The 10,836-nt window shown below is 42.6% G+C and overlaps 1 protein-coding gene across 1 annotated transcript in view; it reads right to left on the reverse strand.

Moving 5' to 3' along the window:
- Window positions 1-10,378: 10,378 nt before the first annotated feature.
- Window positions 10,379-10,836, reverse strand: part of LOC138967526 (ankyrin repeat domain-containing protein SOWAHC-like) — a 32,174-nt gene continuing 31,716 nt past the window's right edge. The window contains exon 16 of the mRNA XM_070340136.1: window positions 10,379-10,836. This exon is cut by the window's right edge and continues 1,142 nt beyond it. The gene's annotated coding sequence lies outside the window, so the exon portion shown is untranslated.

Genomic DNA, 10,836 nt, shown 5'->3' on the forward strand with positions numbered 1-10,836 from the left:
GAGAGAGACAGAGGAGAACGAGAATATTCTCTTGGTGTGCAAATGTGGCGGCACCGTGCTTTGTTCTTTTTTTTTTTATTTTTTTTTATTTTTTTTTTTTTTAGAATAAAAGTAGTCGTTTAAAAATGTACCTGTTTGTACAGCGAAGAACAGTCGAGATAACTATAGTTATTGTAGCGATATCGGAAGAATACTCACGTCAACATGCCGAATGGCACAAACAGGATGTTTACATTCGAACGCCTTCGAAGATTTTCCATTCGTTCCATTTGTGACTATTTTAATAGATTGTAGCGATGTCGGAAGAATACTCACGTCAACATGCCGAATGGCACAAACAGGATGTTTACATTCGAACGGCTTCGAAGATTTTCCATTCGTTCCATTTGTGACTATTTTAATAGATTGTAGCGATGTCGGAAGAATATTCTGGAATATTACGTGAACATGCCCAAAGACACAAACAGGATGTTTACATTCGAACGCCTTCTGAGATTTTCCATTCGTTCCATTTGTGACGTAGAGGTTTTCCCGGTAGCTCTCTTTCTTACTTTGACGTTGCGTCCCGAATATTCTTTTTGAGAGAGTATATAAACGAGTGAAAGCCAGGTGTTTCAATATATGTGCGAAATGAACTTCAATGCTCATTGCACAAATTGTTGTTGATACTCAGTTATCAAAATGCCAAGCCATGGATAATTTTCAAACTCTGCAATTTCTCGACATTTCTTTACATTTGCACGGTTTGTGTCCGCCAATGTGTGAATGATTCATCGCCCCAAGAAGTACTCTGTATGTATGCTTTCCCATGTAGGTATTTCGAATATGTATTTTGACCGTGAAGGCATGCATTTCTGCGATTTTAGCTCTTACGTTTAATTTCTCGATTCTTTCTAATGAGTGTGTATCCCTGTCCATGCATCTCAGCCACGGTGAGTGTGTGTGAATGTGTATTTGTATGTCTCCATGCGTGTCAGTCACGGTGTGTGTGTGTGAATATCTGCGTATAAATGTGTTAAATTAATCGGTTGTATTCTTATCCATGTATGTAGTTTAAATTTGTATTTTGACTGAGAATACATGCATTTCTGCCATTTTAACTCTTACGTATAATTTGTGGATTCTTTCTAATGACTGTGTACCTGCGTCCATGCATCTCAGCCACGGTGAGTGTGTGTCAATGAGTATTTGTACGTCTCCATGGGTGTCAGTCACGGTGTCTGTGTGTGAATATCTGTGTATACATGTGTTAAATTAATTGGTTCTATTTTTATCCATCTATATATTTTGAATATGTATTTTGACTGTCAATGCATGCATTTAAGCGTTTTAAACTCTTACGTACAAATTGTGGATTCTTTCTAATAAGTGTGTACCTGCGGCCAGGCATCTCAGCCACGATGACTGTGTGTGAATGTGTATTTGTACGTCTCCATGCGTGTCAGCCACCGTATGTGCGTGTGAATGTCTGCGTATAAATGCTTCTCTTTACATCACTTAATAAATTTTCTTTTTAAACATACACTTTTGAACCGAACTCAGAATGTTTTATTACCTGCGTGTGTGTGTGTGTGTGTGTGTGTGTGTGTGTGTGTGTGTGTGTGTGTTTGAGAGACGCACACAGACAGCCATAGACAGACAGAAGAGCCCGGGCGAAGCCGGGTCTCTCACGCTAGTTTATTGTATAAGTATGTAGGCGGGATGAGTGCAGCGTAGTTTTCAATGCACAATTACCACAGCATAATATACTCACTGTGAAATAATTCGACTGAATCTGCTTCAGTCTTGTCGTGTGATACGGCACAGCGCTCCTTCACTTAGAGGGCCCAGTTCTGCATTGTTCAATAGACGAGTTTTGGAAATACAGTACCTCTGTCGGCTTTGTATGGGTTAAGGGAGAGTGACCTTTTCTTGCAAAACCTCGTACAAACATCTGGGCTACATTTCTGAAAGAAAGGATTATTTGACATGACAAACAAGAGAAAGAACGAAGTTAGTGAATGATGGAGTGTATACGGGGCCCCGGGAGGGTCAGAGAGAGAGAGAGAGAGAGAGAGAGGGGGGGGGGGAGAGAGAGAGAGAGAAGTAGAGGGAGAGGGAGAGAGAGAGAGAGAGGGAGAGAGAGAGGTGGAACGTGAGGGAGAGGGAGGGAGAAAGAGAGATAGATAGATAGAGAGAGGGAGAGCGAGATAGAGAGAGAGAAAGAGAGAGGGAGGGAGAGAGAAGGGGATAGATAGAGAGGGTGGGAGAGAGAGAAAGAGAGGGAGAGTGAGGGAGAAAGAGATAGAAATATTATAGAGAGAGGGAAGGGAGTCGGGGAGGGAGGGAGAGACTGAGAGAGAAAAAAGGAACGAGAGAGAGAGAGAGACAGACAGACAGACAGACAGAGACAGAGACCGAGAGAGACAGAGGAGAGAGACAGTCAGAACAGAGACCGATAGAGGGGGTGAGAGACCGAGATAGGGAGACATAGACACAGAAGCAGACAGGCGTGCTTTATACTGAGTTCTGTGGTCAATAAAAGATAGAAACAGACAGAGAGACAGAAAGACTGACAGACAGACAGACAGACAGAAATGTCCTCTTTATGTCAGAGAAATACTCCGCTGACTTCACTTACGAGCTTGGGGTGATGCAGCACGTATAACCTATACTGTTCAAAAAAAGAAACGCATAGTTGCTACTTGCCAAATTTGTTTTATTTTTCGAAAAAATTAACAGAAAATCCAATATTTAGATTATTTGTTTGAAATTTGGTATGGACACAGTTGAATGCACACACAGTTCATTTGCATCTTCAAATCAATCAGTCAATCAATACGATTGGGTGCCGAGGCTGTCAAGTCAGTAGGGGGTGTGACTGCCTTGAGCAGCAACAACTGCCCGGCACCTTCTGGGCATGGACTGGATCAGATGCCGGATATCTTGCTGTGGGATGGTGTCCCACTCCTCCTGAAGTGCCTGCAATAGATCGCGGTGATTTGCCGGCGCTTCTTCTCGCCTGCGCACACGTCTGTCCAATTCATCCCAGAGGTGTTCTATCGGGTTCATGTCTGGCGACATGGATGGCCAGGGAAGCACCTGGACATGGTGGTGGGAACTGGGTGGTGAGTCGTGCTGTGTGCGGGCGAGCGTTGTCCTGCTGGAATATGGCATCCTGGTCAGCCAGAAGAGGAAGGGCGTGTGGGCGCAGAATTTCCTCCACGTATCGCTGGGCAGTTATGCGCCCTTGGACGTGCACCAGGGTGCTCCTTCCAGCGGTATTGATCGCCCCCCACACCATGACGCCTCCACCACCATGAACGGGTGCCTCATCCACACAGTTGGGCGCGTAACGTTCGTTTACTCTCCGGTAGACCCTCCTCCGACCATCATGTCGCTGGAGCAGGAAGTAGGACTCGTCGCTGAACCACACGTGTCTCCAGTGATTCCGGACGGTCCAGCGAAGGTGCTGGTTGCCCCACTGCACTCGGTTCTGGCGATGGCGGCGGGTGAGGACAGCTCCTCTGTGAGGTCTGCGAGCTCTCAAACCAGCTTCATGCAGGCGGTTCCGCACGGTCTGGTCCGATAATCGGTGTGGCCCGGGGAGAGCCTGGACAGAAGATGAGGCCGACAGGAAACGATTCCGGAGGTGGCGGAGCCGTATGAAGCGGTCGTGAGCAGCAGTTGTCGCCCTTGGTCTTCCCGCTCGTGGCAAGTCAGCAACGGAGCCAGTGGCTTGAAACCTGACCCACAGTCTACTGATGGTGCTCTGGGACACGTGGAAGTGCCTGGCGATTGCACTTTGACTTTGGCCTGCTTGTAAACGACCCAATGCAATTTGGCGGTCTTCTCTGCTCAATCGGGCCATCTTTCGTCGCTGAATTGTCGTCTGATTTCTTTGTGGCGAACAATCCGCTTTTATGGGTTTTGGAAGACATGGTGAGAGCTCAATATTCCCCGAGTTTCACGAGATTACACTGAAGCATGACGAGTGGTCATGCCAAATGAGCAATTTTGACATTGTAGCCACTAATAACGCATGCGTCACGTGCAGAGCTCACTTGTGGCGATGGACGAAAGGTTAACGACCAGATAAACATTTTCTGCAGTTTGGTGGATATCCTTGTAGCCATATAACTAAATTAACCAAATATTACAAGCTATGCGTTTCTTTTTTTGAACAGTATAGTACACATGTGACACGCAGGGACCCGATGAAGGACAGGGGTAGAGGGAGGGATGGGGGCCGGGCGTAAAAGCGAGGAGAGGGCGGGGTGGGGGTGGGGGTGGGGGGGGGGGGGGGATGTACGTTAAATCAATTGAGAGGAGGTGTCGAAAAAATGTGATGGGAAAAATGAGCGAAATGTTTGATGTTCAGCAGGCAGCTTTTCACACCAGAGAAATATTCATAAAATGTGTTTTTATACGACTTGGGCACAGCAAGACTAAACCATAAAAGTGCAAGAGAAGGTTCTTTGTATACAAATCCCCAAAATAAAAATAAAAATCGCAAAAGCTTATTGCTTTGATTATGCAGTTTGCCAGTCAAGCGAAAACAAGCGTATATATTACTCAAACAATGAAACTCTTGTCAAAGCATTGCATAGAACATTCAGAGAGTTCACACGGAATATTGACGGGTATCGGAAAAGCGAGGAGGATTCGGGGGTGGGGCGGTTGCAGAATCATCAACTGTAACTGATCCAAAGTATCTTCGCCGCTCATACCTTTTAGATGTAGGTAAGTTAAAATCAAAAATGGAACAGAAAAGCAAAAACGAAGAAAGGTTTCTTCCAACTTACCAACCCTTTTTATATTTAGTCAAGTTTTGACTAAATATTTTAACATCGAGGGGGAATCGAAACGAGGGTCGTGGTGTATGTGCGTGTGTGCGTGCGTGTGTGTGTGCGTGCGTGTGTGCGTGTGTGTGTGTGTGTGTAGAGCGATTCAGACTAAACTACTGGACCGATCTTTATGAAATTTGACATGAGAGTTCCTGGGTATGAAATCCCCGAACGTTTTTTTCATTTTTTTGATAAATGTCTTTGATGACGTTATATCCGGCTTTTCGTGAAAGTTGAGGCGGCACTGTCACGCCCTCATTTTTCAACCAAATTGGTAGACATTTTGGTCAAGTAATTTTCGACGAAGCCCGGACTTCGGTATTGCATTTCAGCTTGGTGGCTTAAAAATTAATTAATGACTTTGGTCCTTAAAAATCTGAAAATTGTAAAAAAAAATAAAAATTTATAAAACGATCCAAATTTACGTTTATCTTATTCTCCATCATTTGCTGATTCCAAAAACATATAAATATGTTATATTCGGATTAAAAACAAGCTCTGAAAATTAAATATATAAAAATTATTATCAACATTTTTTTTTCGAAATCAATTTAAAAACACTTTCATCTTATTCCTTGTCGGTTCCTGATTCCAAAAATATATAGATATGATATGTTTGGATTAAAAACACGCTCAGAAAGTTAAAACGAAGAGAGGTACAGAAAAGCGTGCTATCCTTCTCAGCGCAACGAATACCCCGCTCTTCTTGTCAATTCCACGGGCACTGCCTTTGCCACGGGCGGTGGAGTGACGATGCCACGAGTATACGGTCTTGCTGCGTTGCGTTGCGTTCAGTTTCATTCTGTGAGTTTGACAGCTACTTGACTAAATATTGTATTTTCGCCTTACGCGACTTGTTTCTGTTAAATTAAACCTCAAATTAATTGGGCGAAGTTTTCTTTGCGAAGCTGCTTTTACGAAGTTTTGGCCCTGAATTTTCGGTAAAAATACATTGCGAATAACTTCTTCGCAAAGTAAACTAAGGCATGTTCAACTAGACATTGATTGATAATTTTTTTTTTATATGAGTGTAGGGTGGGGTTTCTTCAGAGGGCGTGTTTGTGTGTGTGTGTGTGTGTAGGGAGGGGGGGGGGGGTGCGTTTATTTTGTCGTTTCAGCGCAATAGCATTGACTACGCGCGCCTGTCCTCCATTTGTTGCTGCCAGTACTTGGCCTTTTCATTTAATTGTTGTCGTTTCTTTTGTTCTTCTGTGTTGTTTTTGTTTTTATTGTTGTTGTTGTTGTTGTTGTTTTTGTTGTCGTTGTTGTTGTTTTCGTCGTCAACGTATTTGTGTCGTTGTTGTGCTGTTACAATTGTTGTTGTGTGTTGCGAGTACAAAAGTACGCTGGCAATATTTAAATCCCGCAATAGTTAGGGTCCTCTTCAATCCAAACAAGTCAATGGACCGTAACAAGATCTTCACTTACGATCAGGGAATGAAGTGGACCATTCCGGTCAAGCTAACGTACAGGCGTGTTGAGTGGGGTCAAGAAGGGTTCCATGACTTGGGCGAAGTGTTCCCAAACTTCCATTTACAAAACTAAACTGTGCTCTGATATCTGTTGTATCTATATTACTTTCCAGACACTCAGAGGTTCGTTATCAGATGACAAAACCAGCCAAAACATTTGAAAATAAAATAGCGCAGCTGGAGGAGGCGATGGAAAGAGGAATTATTGAGGATAGTGGTAAGTGCTGTTCAATAAAGAACTTGTACAGATTATTAAAACGAACTGTATAATGAGGACAGGCCCCTAATATGGACAACTGTTTGTTTCATGTCGATAACTGGCTTGTTTTCTTACCAAGAATTCATTTTGTGCTTGGTGATAGTTATTCTCCCTTTAGTTTAACCGTTAGGCCTAATTAGAGCGAACTAGCTTTGATAGACATTTAGCGAATAAATAAATACAAACAAAAATCACAACTGGTCCATATCAGGCGCCTGGATGCCTGGTATAGACCAGTCAAGAGACCATCACGAATCATTGTAAAAAGCCCCCCTATACGTACGTCAAAATGACATGAGACAACTAGTTTGCGAGTCAGACTAATTCAAATATGAGTCGGATTTATTTGTTTTGGTTCGATGAGAACATTATTTAAAGCACAACAAGAAAGTAAAGAAACCTATCAAAAACAGAGAGAAAATAAGTGAAAATATCAACTTTCCCGCAAAGAAGACTGTTTGATATAATTGTGTGTTGATAGCTTCAGGGCTAGTTCACTGTAATAGGTTATTTTCAGCAAGCTTCTTAATGCATGACTGAAACCGGTCTTTATCTTTTCTTGTCTTTTCTTTGTACACACACATACTTCAGTTAATTTGTTTTAATTGATTTTGTGTGTGTGTGTGTGTGTGTGTGTGTGTGTGTGTGTGTGTGTGTGTGTGTGTGTGTGTGTGTGTGTGTGTGTGTGTGTGCGAGACTGAGAAAGACGGGTTTGTTTGTTTGTTTGTTTGCTTAACGCCCAGTCCACCACGAAGGGTGATATCAGGGCGGTGCTGCTTTGACATTTAACGTGCGCCACACACAAGACAGAAGTCGCAGCACAGGCTTCATGTCTCACCAAGTAGCATTATTCTGACACCGGACCAACCAGTGAGAAAGGCGGGTCCAACACAACTAAAATGTAAGAATAAACAGTCTTTGCTGTCATATATAGCAAATGTTGTGTTTTAAACAGCTGTTTCTGTGGACAAAAACCAGTCCGTATTAAGCGTATACCATTTAGAGTGAACGCTGCCAGAAGTGTAAAAGGTCGCTGTGTGTGCGTCCCTAACTGTTCAGTTGACATGTGCAAGCCGTTATTCAGAGAGGCCGGGTAAATGCGGCGAATGAAATTGTTTTGAGAGCTCTAGCACCGTTGGTTTGTCAAAACAGAATTAAGGCGGTTCATATTAGGGGTCCTTGCCCTATATACTTTGGACAGAGTAAAATATTGTACGTCCCTTCCATGGCTAAAAAGTATGGCCCCCTCTCAGCACCAGTACAAACTTGACTAACTCCCTCTTTCCCCCCCCCCCCTCCCCCCTCCAAAAAAAGAGAGAAAAAAGGAAAGGGACAAACAAGAGACAAATACATATATATATATAGAGCATTCTTTCTTTCTTTCTTTATTTGGTGTTTAACGTCGTTTTCAACCATTCAATGTTATATCGCGACGGGGGAAGGGGGGAGATGGGATAGGGGAAAGGGGGGAGATGGGATTGAGCCACTTGTTAATTGTTTCTTGTTCACAAAAGCACTAATCAAAAAATTGCTCCAGGGGCTTCCAACGTAGTACAATATATGACCTTACTGGGAGAATGCAAGTTTCCAGTACAAAGGACGTAACATTTCTTACATACTGCTTGACTAAAATCTTTACAAACATTGACTATATTCTATACAAGAAACACTTAACAAGGGTAAAAGGAGAAACAGAACCTGTTAGTCGCCTCTTACGACATGCTGGGGAGCATCGGGTAAATTCTTTCTCGTCCCAACCAATATGGGACTCCCCCTAACCCGCGGGGGGTAAAGAGAGCATTGTAATCTGAAAAAACAAATATTGCAATAAAAAGATTAACCTACAACTCCCGTCGGCAATCTACTCAGTCAAAAAAAAAAAAAAAAAAACTGGTACAGGACTGGAACCAACAACAAAATCTGACAGCCGCTTTTCCTAATGGCAGGCGAACAGGCCAACAACAAGGACGTGAAAAGGTCTTCTCGTTCCGATTGACTAAACTTAAAGGCACAGTAAGCCTCCCGTAAACCATCACAGGTACGGTCAGGCTTTTACACACAGTCTAAACACCCTTTCATTTAAACACTCACCGATTGAGAACATCCTAGGTGCCCTCCGTAAAGAGCGAACAATTTTCAAAGAATTTATTTTTGCGTGGTTTATCTTACCCCTGAGCCATCGTGAACCCGTGTGATCCAGTTTCCCTTTTTCACAATGTAGTCGTCAGTTAGTCATTTGAATGCGACTCGATGTGAGCTTATCTACAATAGCACGTTTTTATGCACGAAACAAACGGCTGTGGTTCACAAGAACTCGAGCGATGGCTTTTGACTGTTGAGAGGAACGGCGATATGCCGCATAAACCGTCGTCTGCTACGACCCTTGCGTGACCCTGCTTCCGGGCTTTTCTTTTTTCAAACTTTCACAACTTCGAATTGCACTGATCTTGTCTTGATGAAAAAAGAATTCTTTTGTGATTAAAGAATGTTTGTGTAACAAGCTGTCAATTTATTATTTAGATTTTAAAAGTTAGGTCTAGCGCAAAAACGCACCACGGTCCAAAAACATTCTGATAATCATCGATCCACGGCTATCGCCAGTTTAAGGGAAATAACTCATTTTTGACCTGAGTTCAGGATGGGTTCAAAAAGTGTTCGAGACAATCTGCAAAATTAATTCTTTAAAAATTGCTCGCTCTTTACGTAGGGCACCTAGGATGTTCCCGTTTTCTCATCATTACTTTTACTTTATTACTTTATTGTTTGGTGAGCGTTCAAATGGAAGGGTGTTTGTACTGTGTGTAAAAGCCTGACAGTATCTGTGATGGTTTACGGGAGGCTTACTGTCCGGGCGTGATTTCCGGGATATTCATAACAGCCGTCCAGCACCAAAACGAGGTGCCATTGTTGTAAAGGGCCAAGTCCACGAAAATAAATTCTTTGACAATTTCTCACGCTCGACAGAAAGTATGCTTGTACTGTATGTAGACGCTCGGAGAGTTCTGTGATGGTTTACGGGAGGCTTACTGTGCCTTTAAGGCCAATCAACAACAGATGCCTTGCTGTCAGCTATTTTTTACACAAATCATGAATTCTTTGGCCCCTTTCAAGGCCGGACCTAAAATATAGATTCAAGTATATGATCCATCAGATTCAAGAGTGCGTATCCTCGTGTGCTTTCATTGGCTGGTCGAACGAGCTCTGGAAAAGTAGGTCCCAGCAAGCCAAGGGAGGTCATTTGACGCGGCTCACTAGTTCCGGTTTCACAGCGTGGCAGCTATGCTGGAGTAATTTCACACGAGAATTATGACTTAACAGTTAACCACATCTAGCGCTGCTCTCCATGCGCTCATCTCCCCCCACATCCGACACCCCTCCCTCCCCACTCCACCAGACCTCAATGTCTTCCTCCTAGACTGTCTTTGTCTCTCTAATGGTTATGAGTATGTGTTCAAACTTGCACACTGTATAGTGACCCTCTCTCCCACACACACACTTGTTTTCCTCTGGCTTTTGGGGTTTTTTTTTGCGTGAATGTCTGTGTAAATATGTTGTCCCTCTCTGGGTTGAAAAAAACTCGTTTGCAATGCTTATGCCACAAACCTCGTAACTATAATTTGATTATTGGCAGTTTCTTTGTTTTTGAATTTTATTATTTTTATAATTTGATTTGATTTGATTTGATTTGACTTTCTCTCTCTCTCCCAAACACACATTCTCTCTAACACACACACTCTCTAACATGTACACTGTGACACATGCACACATACACACCATCACGCACACATCATGAGACAGAGACAAGCCAAAGACCAAATAGCAAGTGTTTTGATTTAGCGTTTATCTCATCATGCCGCTTCAGAAATAAGTCACTACTATAGGCACAAAACAGCTGAAACAAGTGCAAAACTACCTCTTTGTGACAATAATTCACTGAACATTCTTTGGAACAGGAGAATGTATGCTTTTGGTGTTGTGATTAACAGCAAACAAAGACAGTTACACTGCTTCAATAAGTGTAACTTTTGTCTGTATCACTAAGTAAAAAATCATTTGGAGACCCCCCCCACCCCACACCCAACCCCCTACCTCCAAAAATAGTAAAAATAATAAATAAATTAATAAATAAACAAATAATTGAAATAAATGTTTATATTAAAAAAAAAGGTTTTCATCAGCCTTAATTCCATAAACTAGTTTCACAAACACAAGATCTGAATTTAAGTACAGTAGTAGGCAAAGCAGAACATTTTTGAATCTGAAGTATCTCCATACATTT

This window comes from Littorina saxatilis, linkage group LG1 (assembly GCF_037325665.1).
Source record: "Littorina saxatilis isolate snail1 linkage group LG1, US_GU_Lsax_2.0, whole genome shotgun sequence".
NCBI classification, from domain to species: domain Eukaryota; kingdom Metazoa; phylum Mollusca; class Gastropoda; order Littorinimorpha; family Littorinidae; genus Littorina; species Littorina saxatilis.